General features: G+C 35.8%; 1 long non-coding RNA gene across 1 annotated transcript in view; it reads right to left on the bottom strand.

Annotated features, from left to right (window-relative positions):
* Positions 1-262: 262 nt before the first annotated feature.
* Positions 263-12,679, bottom strand: part of LOC100605828 — a 35,573-nt gene continuing 23,156 nt past the window's right edge. Inside the window, exon 3 of the long non-coding RNA XR_178047.1 lies at positions 263-636. This is a non-coding gene — a long non-coding RNA (uncharacterized LOC100605828). The remainder of the gene's footprint in view (positions 637-12,679) is intronic.

Genomic DNA, 12,679 nt, shown 5'->3' with positions numbered 1-12,679 from the left:
AATATTTTGAAAGGAGTTGTCCAGCAAGAATATAGCAGAAGAAAGGAAATATCTGTATTTTGGCAGCTAGAAAAGGACCATAAATTGTTGTAATCCCTGGTGATTAAAAAAATGCAATCCTTAATGTAAACCTAGGTGCTGACATTAAAATAGGAAAGAGATAAAAATGACATAAAACTAGAAAGGCAAGTGACTGGCAGAGAAAACAAATCCAGATGCAAAATTACTTATCAGAAAAATTCTTAGATTATATAATCAAAAATTCAAACAATATCTTGCTTTTATTATTTATTTTTATGTCTTCTTATATGCAAGGATATATTCAATCAAAGAAACAGTATTATAACAAGAAATTCTCAGTTCCATTCATTAGATTTCAATAGCTGAGTTTCTCCCAGAATCCTATCTGGAATAACCTCAGTCATTACCATACCATACAGACAGATAGATTTCCCTGGGGCTTTTGGTGGGGATTCTTTTATTCTGACAGCACTTTGAAGGATTTGAGATGGAGAACGCTGTGCCGTTGCCTTTGCACATCTTCCAGACAGTGGAGAATGCATTTAGGGGCAGCAGATTGGAGTTCATCTTTTGGGGGCCTGTGAAAATATTTTTGGCCTTTGTAGATTGGTTGAACTAAAAGGGAAAAAAATTCCTTAAATCATTGGATTGGTATACACTACCAATACGCTACTCATGTTAGAAGTAACATACACACAAATCAGTTTATGTAAGTCCAAGAATGTAAGGTAGATGTTTCATCTTTTAGGAAAACAGCACCTCCTAAAACAATTATTTTATTTCGTTCTTGGGGTTGTTGCTAACGGCAACAGAAAGAATGCACTGGAGTGTCATAATAATCCTCCATTAAATCCCTACTGTTTAAATTTTAATGCTATAATTCAAGAGCTGACAAAAGCCCATTGAGTTTGTCTATGGGGAGGAAAACAGGCAGGCCCATTTTCTCAGGGGTGATGCTATAGCAACATGGAATGAATTTGGGGTCAGGGAACAAGCAGTCTCCAAGCTTTGTTTGCATTTCCTGACTAAAAGTAGAATCTAACATTATAAATTTTACCCAAATAAGTATTTATTTTGAATGGCAGGAAGATAGCTCACTTTGTACTGCTGTTTACATTGAAAACAGAGAGAAGGTAACAAAACCAGAACTGGAAGAAAGACATGCCGACAAACATGTTATGAAATGACTATTGAAGTGACCACTTTAGAAACCCCCAGAGCCCCTCCGCGTTTGCTTGACACCCAACCCCTCTCCCATGGACAAGCGATGCTTTAGAACATGGAAAAGTATTAAATTTGCAAAATGCCTTTTTAAAAGAGAGAGACAAAGGAAGTCTGATCAACAATTCCTGAATGTGACCCCTTACAGTCATGCAAGACATGGCAAAGACGGGTGTTGTTGATTTTGTCTAGCTCTTTATAATGGCACTTTTGTTTTAGTGGGAGAATTTATTTCTACCAGAATAAACAAATACACCTGAATCACAATTGCCTATTGTGCAGCAGAAGGCCAAGAAAAACCCTACCCAATTCCCACTAGTTTGTGCTGCCAACTTTTCTTTCCTCAGGCATCTGTGTTTTCACTTTTGGTTTGAATGTTGAATATTAGCATATTGAGTCAGTGTTCAATAGCATAAAATATTACATTTTGGGTGGTTATCCAATAAGGTCTATCTAGTTATAGACTCTATTTATATGGCTTACAATATACAAAAAAGAAGACTGTTAGGTTTTCAAATGCTAAGTCATAGGTGAAAATATAAATATCTGTAAACCTGGTAGCTCAACAAAGATCAAAGCTGTTTCTTCTTTTTTATTTCCTCTCTCAGACCCTCGCTGTCTCACCTTGACAATGAAAAACTCTCACCCCTCCCAAACCTCTGATGACCTCTAGTATCCATCCTTTACAATTCATCCTAAATATAATGGCAATATTAATTATCTTCTTAATAACAAAATCCCTCTTCTATTAAAAATCTTTGATGTTTTAAAATAAAATTCACACTTCTACATATTTACTCTGCTATTACAAGTAAGTCAAACTGTGTAACTTGCTGTTCCATTTATATAACTTGCTTACACTTTTCTCACAGTATATTTACTTAGATGCTGTGTAGAATTTCCTCATCGATATTCTATTCATCTTTCAAACCCAGTTTATATGTCACTTATTCCATAAAGTTTTTCTAGATCACTCCTTCTGGAAAAGATTTCTTTCCTTTTCTCACTCTAAGCTCACATGGTCCATGTAGAATTATCTTTGGGAGCTTATTTCATATTTTCTAATGAACTCTCTTACTATTATTCCACAAGGAAAGAGACTATATATTTAGTTATTTTTCTTTCACTCTTTTTACTCTTAGAAAGAAAAGTTTTTTAATAAAAGTATTCTCTAAGCTGTATTGCTTACCTGGTTTTGCCTTCTAGAAACACAAAGCAGATTACATTCAAGTTATAATTATTATCAACAAAAGGATTTGTAGAATAAAACTTAAAGCTATAGAATAAAAAATATTAAGTGATATGTTATGATCAAGTACTAGTGCCTTAAACAAAAGAACGGTTTAGCATAAAAAGAAAAATAAAGGATGGGTTATTCTGCATAGACAACCCTAGTATCTGAGTAGTTTATCATAATAATTAAGTATGTGCTCATGTTACTCATTCAATGAACACTGGCAATAAGACTTTGCTCATCACAGTCACTAAGGGATCCAGACTGACAGAAGAGACATCTCTATACATATTTACATAGTCACTGTGTCAGAAAAGGGAAATTGGTGGCACATACCATGCTACCTCTGAAAATTTCTGCCCAGAAGTAGCACATTTTTTTCTGTTCATACTTTATACATCAAAGCAAGTCACATGGCCAACCTCACTTCCAGGGGACAAAGAAGTGAAATTCCACATGTGTTCAGACACAGAGACAATTTGAAATGCCTGGAGAATAGCACTAGTAATTATTTTTCCACATTTCCCCCCAATAGTTAGGGGAAAAAAATAAATTTCAAAATCTATATCAAAATGGCAAAATACTCAAAATTAGGAAACTCCCTGAAATCATTTGAATATATATTTCAATAACCTTAACAAACAGCATCCTTAATCATGAAATTTGAGACTTTTTTTCTCTTAAGATACATTAAATACAAGGATAAATTAAATACAAGGACATTATCATTGCTACTGAACCACATAGGCTGCAAGTCATGGCCAGCATAAGATGTAAGAAAGAAAATAAGGTAGATGGTTTGGAAAATAATAGACCAAAATTGCCATTTCTATAGGTATGATATGAATTGTTGATATGGCTTAACTTTTGAATTTTTAGAATTTGCTATTCTAGTTATTAAAAATTATGATCAAATTTTCCATAAAAATTACTTTAAAGTTTTAAAGTAGAATATTAACAACCTGTGAAATAATAGCAAAAGAATGAAAGTTTGTAATTAGAGTACTAGGAAGAGAAAAAGGGAGAGTATGAAGCAGAAAAATTACTTAACCAAATAATGGTTAGAAATTATCAAACTTTATTTAAAAACCCACACATAATTTCAGGAATCTAAGCAAAAAACAAGCAATGGACATTATATTAAACTTCTGAAAATCAGAAACAGAACATTTGAAAAGCAAGAGAAGAAAAGACATTTTACGCATTAAATGCAGCGGACCAATAATAAGAAACAAGGCTGACCTCTCATCAGAAACAATGAAAATCAGAAGACAATGGAACAACATCTTTAAACTAAATGGAAGACAACTATATAACTTATCAACCTAGAAAAGTGTTAATCAGCAGATAATGTATTACAGGAAATGCTACGGGAAGTTCTTTTGGCTTCTGGTTCTTTGGCTCAGGGTAAATTATACCGGATGGAAATTTGGTTATATAAGAAGGAATGAAAGATTAAGTATGTGACCAATTTCATGAAAATAAATTGAACAAACTAGATGAAAAGGACAAGATTTTTTTGAGAAGCCATAACAAATCAGATTAATAAAAATGAAAGAAAAATATTGAATAATATTATTAAGTAAATAAAATTCATGATTAAGAACTTTCAATGAAAATGATGGCATATACTGGTGAATTGTATTAATCATTTAAAAAGTTATATGCTTTTTAACTTTAAATACATAATATACTTCTGATTTTTTTTATAGGAATTTGCATTTAAGGAAATAGTCTACATTTACTTGTTGAATAGAGACACATAGATCTCAGATCTGCCAAAAAAATTGACTAACAATTTCAACCAGGATATTGCATCGTTAAGGTTACCCATTTGTTGTTTAGTTAGTACTTGACATTAGCCTTTAACCTCAGCCAGTTTCTCCCCTGGCATAGGCTGATATATAAGAAAAGAAATGGGCCGGGCGTGGTGGCTCACACCTGTAATCTCAGCACTTTGGGAAGCCGAGGCTGGTGGATCGCAAGGTCAGGAGTTCGGGACCAGCCTGACCAACATGGTGAAACCCCATTTCTACTGAAAATACAAATATTAGCCAGGCGTGGTGGCACGCACTTGTAATCCCAGCTACTCAGGAGGCTAAGGCAGGAGAATCATTTGAACCCAGGAGGCGGAGGTTGCAGTGAGCTGAGATGATGCCGTTGCACTCCAGCCTGGGTGACAGAGTGAGACTCCAACTCAAAATAATAATAATAATAATTAATAAATAAAATAGGAGAAATGAAAACTTGGGCCAACTACTGGATAAAAAAAGTCAAATTTACAGCCTTCCTGATGGTTATGTGATTGATGTTAACATTGATATAAATAAAGTCTGTTTCTGAAAAGAGAAGAAAGAAAAGAAGTGCTGGTGAATTTGAGCCCACATCAAGTGAGTTGTATTTCATACACAAATACTTCAGGCCAAATATTTGGTGGACTCAAACTACTTATATTTCCTATCATCCTTTTTATCACAGGGTATTTGTTGTAGATAGAAAAGACATAAGAAAGGACAGACTTTGATGTGTTTTTCTTTCTAGTTCTAGGAATTGCTATTCTGTCTTCTAGCAGAACACCTTCCCAAACATAAGATAATTGGCCAAAGTAGAGAAGAGAATGAATGGTGTCTATCTACAAACAGACAAATTTTCAGTGGAAGAAGGGAAGTTCTGGCAAGCTTCAGCAACATACTTTCACTAAATCTTTAAGTGCACGGACTATAGTGTATGTAATAATGTTGCAGGTCAGGTGACTCTGAGATGGTGCTTAGTTTACAGAAATTTGAGGGGAAATTGCTGTCAGGATCAACAATAGGGGAATGGGAGGAAAGTAGAATTAGGCCAAAGAAGAAGTTGGACTGCAACATAGTAATAAGAACTAACTAAGGAAACCTCAAGGAGAGCCCTGAGGTTAGAACAGTCCTTTAGTTGGAGAAAGGAGACCAGACCATCACACCCCACATCGATCAGTCTTCAGATGCAGCTTGTGCTCTGGAGGAGGAAAGATCTTGGGCAATGTGCCACTTTTCAGAAGAGGGCGACTACCAAAAAGGTCTGATGGCTGAGAGCTCAACCATCAATGCTCCCAGAAGTTGAGGGAATTTGTCCTTCCTTCCTGAAGGAGGAATCTGAGCAGTGTAGCAGAGCATTCTGTACTGTCCATTCTTGCACGCTTTGAGTCCTCTTGCTTCACCTAAGTTCTGAAAGCTGTATCTTCAGGACTCTGAGGGATTTCTTTCCTGCAGTAGGCTTCCTAGGGGAAAGTTAATGGAGAAACGCTATCTCTCACTGATGCAGTTGGGCTTGAGGCTACATCTGTGATAGTTTATTGTCCTCTTCCTCTACACTCTATCCTAGAATCACTTCTCCCACAGCTAGCACCTGGTCTTGGTGGCTTACCTGGTTAGATGACCCAAACCCATATCTCTGATTGTCTAAACATCTGGTCATCAAGCCCTTATTAGATTGTGGCTACTATATTTGTCAATTTATCATGAAAACTGGGCAATGAATTGCCATGAGATAATCAAGTACCAAATATGTTCCTCCTCTGCCCCAGTGTGTCATAACAGCCTTTCTCCTGATGATCAGCTCAATTGCTTCTATCAATATGGTATTCCCCCCTTGCCAACTGGCCCCTTGGCATATGGAGTCTGAAGTGCCCAGGCCAAAATCATAGCTTATGTTTCACTGATAGATATTCCCATGATAGGAACCCAGACCACGACACACATGGAGTTGAGAATTTCAGAAAAAGGAAGCAGAAACTCCCTATGTGTCATTGCTATTTTCTTTTTTTTTTTAAATGTTACTTTATTTTAGTTCTGGGATACATATGCAGAAAGTGCAGGTTTGTTACATAGGTATATATGTGCCATGGTGGTTTGCTGCACCTATCAACCTGTCATCTAGGTTTTAAGCCCTGCATGCTTTAGGTGTTTGTCCTAATGCTCTCCCTCTCCTTATGCCCCACCCCCCAACAGGCCCCGGTGTGTGATGTTCCCTTCCCTGTGTCCATGTGTTCTCATTGTTCAACTCCCACTTATGAGTGAGAACATGCAGTGGTTGGTTTTCTGTTCCCGTGTTAGTTTGCTGGGAATGATGGCTTCCAGCTTCGTCAATGTCCCCACAGAGGACATGAGCTCATCCTTTTTTATGGCTTCATAGTATTCCCTGGGGTACATGTGCCACATTTTCTTTATCCAGGCTATCATTGATGGGCATTTGGGTTGGTTCCAAGTTTTTGCTATTGTAAATAGTGCTTCAATAAATATACGTGTGCATGTGTATTTATAGTAGAATGATTTATAATCCTTTGGGTATATACCCAGTAATGGGATTCCTGGGTCAAATGGTATTTCTGGTTCTAGATCCTTGAGGAATCACCACACTGTCTTCCACAATGCTTGAACTAATTTACATTCCCACCAACAGTGTAAAAGCATTCCTATTTCTCCACAGCCTTGCCAGCATCTGTTGTTTCCTGACTTTTTAGTAATCGCCATTCTAACTGGCGTGAGATGGTATCTCATTGTGGTTTTTCCCCAAAACTCCTTAAGCTGATAAGCAACTTCAGAAAAGTCTCAGCATACAAAATCAACGTGCAAAAATCACAAGCATTCCTATACAGCAACAATAGACAAGCAGAGCCAAATCATGAGTGAATTCCCATTTACAATTGCTACAAAGAGAGTAAAATACCTAAGAATACAACTTACAAGAGATGTGAAGGACCTCTTCAAGGACAACTACAAACCACTGCTCAAGGAAATAAGAGAGGACACAACCAAATGGAAAAAAATTCCATGCTCATGGATAGGAAAAATCAATATTGTGAAGATGGCCATATTGCTATTTTCAACTCTTCATTCCTGCCACCATGTGTAACCAATGGAGCACCACATATCTAAATAATGGGGCACAGCACCATACAATGGTCATGAGACTTGAATATAGACTATCTTGGAATATGATTTCTTATCCTTACATGGTATCATTTTCAAGCTTCTGCCTTGCCTATGACTTCTATGAACTATTTTATTGCTCTTTAATGGCAGCCTCTTTTGGATGGTGTAGTTTCTAATAGGAACAGCTGATCTTATAATCACCCAGCCACTGTTGCACCTATTCTCCTATAAAGTGAGTCTCTTTTACAACAAAGGAAACAATCAACAGAATAAAGAGACAACCTGTGGAATAGAAGTAAATATTTGTAAACTACATATCTCATAAGGAGTTAATATCAAAAGTGTATAAGGGACCCAACTCAACAGCAAGAAAAACTCTGATTAAAAAATGGGCAAAGAACCTTAGTAGACAGTCCTCAAAAGAGAGATACGAAGGGTTGACAAGTAATACTGAACATCACTAATTACCAGGGAGATGCAAATTAAAACCACAATGACATATCAGCTCACACCTTTTAGGATGTGTATCAAAAAAAACAAGAGACAAGTATTGTGAGGATGTGGAGAAAAGTGAATATTTTTACACTGTTTACAGGAATGCACATCAATACAGCCATTATGGAAAACAGGATAGAGGTTGCTCTTAGTCCACAATTTCTGAACAGTGGCATATTGACATTTTAGGGTGCATTATTTATTGAGGGAGGCTGTCCTGTCCACTATAGGATGTTTAGCAGCAACTCTCTAGCCACTAGATGTCAGTAATATCCTCCCTTTTCTAACAATCACAAATGTCTCCAGACATGGCCAAATGTCTTGGGGGTGGGATATGGGAGATAAGGAATTGCCCATGGTTAAGAACTGCTGTGTTAGTCTGATGCAATGCTATATGAGATCTCCTGTTGATGGACTAAACTCTCTGTAATCCCATGGCTAATGGTGCTGTTTGAGGTTCTTTGACAGGAAACACAGAACCATACCTGGAATATGTATACGTTCAAAAAGCATTAATTTGAAATGAATTAATGCTTCCATCCTTCAAAGATGGAAGAAATCCAATATATTTAACTTGCCACTAGGTTGGCTGGTTGATCCCCTGAAGAGATAGTGCTGTACTGGGGGCTTAGAGTTGGTCTCTGTTGCTACTTCTGGGACATTTGGCAGTGACGGAAGTTATAATAGCTTCAGTAAATGGGTGGGGCCCATGCAAAACCTGCATGCCTTACACCATGGTTACTCTGTTCATGTGCTTATTGTCCAAACACTAAAGTCTCTGATGACAGAGTATGGCTGATATTGACTGGCTGACACTTTGTCTACTCCAATTACCTGGTTGTTTAATGTCTCTTCTAGGGTAGGTATATTCTCCCTTAGACATTAGCATGCACTACGAAGATCTTCAGACTTTGTGCCCACTCTCACTAGTTCATTCATATACCATGACCCCAGACTGCTCCTGATCTTCCCATCTTTCAAGACTGAATGCAAAAAAAAAAAACAAAGTAAAACATCTCATCAATATTTTCATGCTGATTACATTGATTACATGTTGAATGACAATATTTATATTGGATCAAAAAAATGCTACTAAAATTTATTTCACCTGTTTTTTCTACTTTTTTATTTTATACTGTTTTGCTTTTTTTTTTTTTTGAGACGTAGTCTCACTCTGTCACCCAGGCTGGAGTGCAGTGGTGCCATCTCCGCTCACTGCAAGCTCCGCCTCCCGAGTTCACGCCATTCTCCTGCCTCAGCCTCCCGAGTAGCTGGGACTACAGGCACCCGCCACTACGCTCGGCTAATTTTTTTGTATTTTTAGTAGAGACGGGGTTTCGCTGTGTTAGCCAGGCTGGTCTCGATCTCCTGACCTCGCGATCCGCCCGCCTCGGCCTCCCAAAGTGCTGGGATTACAGGTGTGAGCCACCGCGCCCGGCCCTGTTTTGCTTTATTTTTAAAAATTTTTTATGGATGCATAATAGTTGTACATATTTGTAGGGAACATGTAATATTTTAGTACAAGCAAGTAATGTGTAATGATCCAATCAGGGTCATTGGGATATCTATCACCTCAAATATATATCATTTTTTTGTGTGTAAGGAACATCCCAATTCCACTCGTTTTGTTATTTTGAAATATACAATAAATTATTAACTATAATTACCCTGTTGTGCAAGTGAACACTAGATCTTATTCCTTCTAACTGTATGTTTGTACCTATTGCCCATTCCCTCTTTATCTCCTGTTCCCAACTATCCTTCCAAACCTCTAATAATCATTATTCATATTCTCTAGCTCCGTGAGGTTTTTTTTTCAGCTCCCACATATGAATAAGAACATGTGATATTTGTCTTTCTGTTTCTGGCTTATCTCATTTACCATAATGTCCACAAGTTTCATCCATGTTGTTGTGAGTGACAGGATTTCATTCTTTTTTTTATTGCTGAATAATATCCCATTGTGTATATGTACCACATTTTATCTATTCATCTCTTGATAGACATTAAGTTGATTCCATATCTTGGCTACTGTGAATAGTCCTGCAATAAACCGGAGAGTGTCAATATCTCTTCCACATACTGATTTCCTTTCTTTTGAATATATACCTAGCAGTGCAATTGCTGGATCATATGACAGTTCTATTTTTAGTTTTTTGAAGAACCTCCATACTGCACTCCATAGTGGCTGTACTAATTTACATCCCCACCATCGGTGTTCAAGTGTTCCCCTTTCTCCACATCCTCACCAGCATCTAGATACACACACATACACAAAATGGAAAGATATCCCATGTTCATGGATTGGAAGAATCAATATTGTTAAAATGTCCACACTACTCAAAGCAATCTATAGCTTTAATGCAATCCTTTTTAAAATACCAATGACATTCTTCACAGACACAGAAAAAATAATCTTTACATATATATGGAACCATAAAAAAAACCCAGAATAGCCAGAGTAGAGAACTCAGAAATAAATCCATGCACTTATAGTCAACTAATTTTTGGCAAAGGTGCCAATAACATACACTGGGGAAAAAGACAGTCTCTTCAATAAATGGTGCTGGGAAAACTGGATATCCATATGCAAAAGAATGAAACTAGACCCCTGTCTGTCACCATATACAAAAATCAGATCAAAATAGATTAAAGAATTAAATCTAAGACCTGAAACTATGAAACTACTAGAAGAAAACATTGGGTAAACTCTCCAGGACACTGGTCTGGGCAAAGATTTCTTGAGTAAGATCTCAAAAGCACAAGCAATCAAAGCAAAAATGGACAAATGATATCATATTAAGCTAAAAAGCGTCTGCACAGCAAAGGAAACAATCAAAGTGAAGAGACAACCTACAGAATGGAAAAAAAGCATTTGCAAACTACCCATCTGCAAGTAATTAATAACCAGAATATATAAGAAACTCAACTCAATAGCAGAAAAACTAATAACTTAATTGAAAAATAGTCAAATGATCTGAATAGATATTTCTCAAAAGAAGACATACAAATGCTAGCAGGTATATGAAAAAAGGCTCAACATCACTAATAATCAGAGAAACGCAAATTAAGGCTACAATAAGATACCATCTCTCCCTAGTTAAAATAGTTTTTGAGTTTCTTATATGTTTTAGATACTCATTCTTTTTGAATATGTGGTTTGAAATTTTTTTCCCAGTCAGTAGCCTAATTTCAGAGCATCTTATCAGGGTCTTCTTCAAAGCAAAAGTTTTTAAAATTTTGATAAAGTCAAATTTATTACTTTTTTTTTCTTTTTGAATCATACTTTTGGTATCAAGTCTGACAGCTCTCTGCCTAGGCCTAGATTCATAAGATTTTCTCTTTTCCCTTATGTTTTTTTTCTAAAGCTTTTATAGTTTCACATTTTACAATAAGTCTATTATCCATTTTGACTTACATTTTATGTAATGTGTGAAGGTTAGATTGAGGTTTATTTATTTATAATGTTAGTTGTAGATGCTCTTTATCAAGTTGAGGAAGTTTCCCTCTATTCCTCGTTTTCTGAAAGTTTTTATTATGAATGGGTGGTAAATTTTTGTCAAATGCCTTTTCTGTATCAGTTGATATAATCATGTGATTTTTCTTCTTTAGCCTATTAATACGGTGGACTACTTTGATTAATATCAAAATATTGTAACAATATTGTGTCTCTGAAATAAACTCTGCATGGTCATGGTGTGTAATTATTTTATATATTGCTGAATTCTATTTGCTAATATTTTGTTAATTTTTATATTTGCATTCATGAAAGATATAGTTCTATATTTTTTATTTTTATACTGCTTCATCTTGTTTTAGTATCGGGATAATATTAGCTTCACAAAACTAATTGGGAGGTATTTCCTCCTCTTCTACTTGCTAGAAAAGATTGTGTAGAATTAGCATTACTTTTTGTTTAAACATTTGTATAATTGATTTTTAGATTATAAATTCAATTTCCTTACTAGTTTTAGGACTAGTTAAATTATCTGTTTAATATTTGGTGAGTTGTAGTAACCTGTGCTTTTTGAAGACTGGTACACTTCTAAGTCATCCAATTTATGTGTGTAGGTCATTTGTAATATTCCATTATAAGCCTTTTGAGCTTGTTAAGGTCTTTATTCCTGATATTAGTAATTTGTGTTGCCTTTCTTTTTCTCTGTCAGTCTTACTTTGTCAATCTCTCTTAGTCAAACTGCTGTCAATTTTATGGACCATTTCAAAGGAACAGCTTTTTGTTTCATTGGTTTTTCTTTTAAACTTTATTTATTTCTGCTATCATCATTATTATTGCCTTTCTTCTGCTGGCTTTAAGTTCATTTTGCTCTTTTTTTTGAGATTCTTGAAGTAGGCGCTTAGATGACTAATATAACACATTCCATCCTTTCTAATGGAAATATTTAGTATTACAAATTTCCCCCTCAGAACTAACTATGCCCCAAATAGTTAAATATGTTGTATTTTAAATTTCATTCTATTCCATTTATTTTTTATTTTCCTTGAGAATTCCTCTTTGATCCCTGGACTATTTAGAAATATGCAGTTTATTTTGCAAGTGGTTGGAAATGTTTCCGATATCTTTTTGCTGCTGGTATCCAGGTTGATTCCATTGTGATCAGAGAATATACTTTATGTAATTTCAATTATTATAAATTTCTTGGCTTTTGTTTTATTGCCTAGGATATAGTCTATATTGATATATATTCCCTGAGTGCTTGAAAAGAATGTGCAATCTGCTGTTGTTGGGTGCAGTATTCTACAAATGTTCACTTGAGTCTGTGGATTGATGGTGTTGTTGATT

Source organism: Nomascus leucogenys, chromosome 3 (genome assembly GCF_006542625.1).
Source record: "Nomascus leucogenys isolate Asia chromosome 3, Asia_NLE_v1, whole genome shotgun sequence".
Lineage (NCBI taxonomy): Eukaryota > Metazoa > Chordata > Mammalia > Primates > Hylobatidae > Nomascus > Nomascus leucogenys.
The sequence above is the reverse complement of the archived record's forward strand: the minus strand, read 5'-3'. Positions and strand labels throughout refer to the sequence as shown.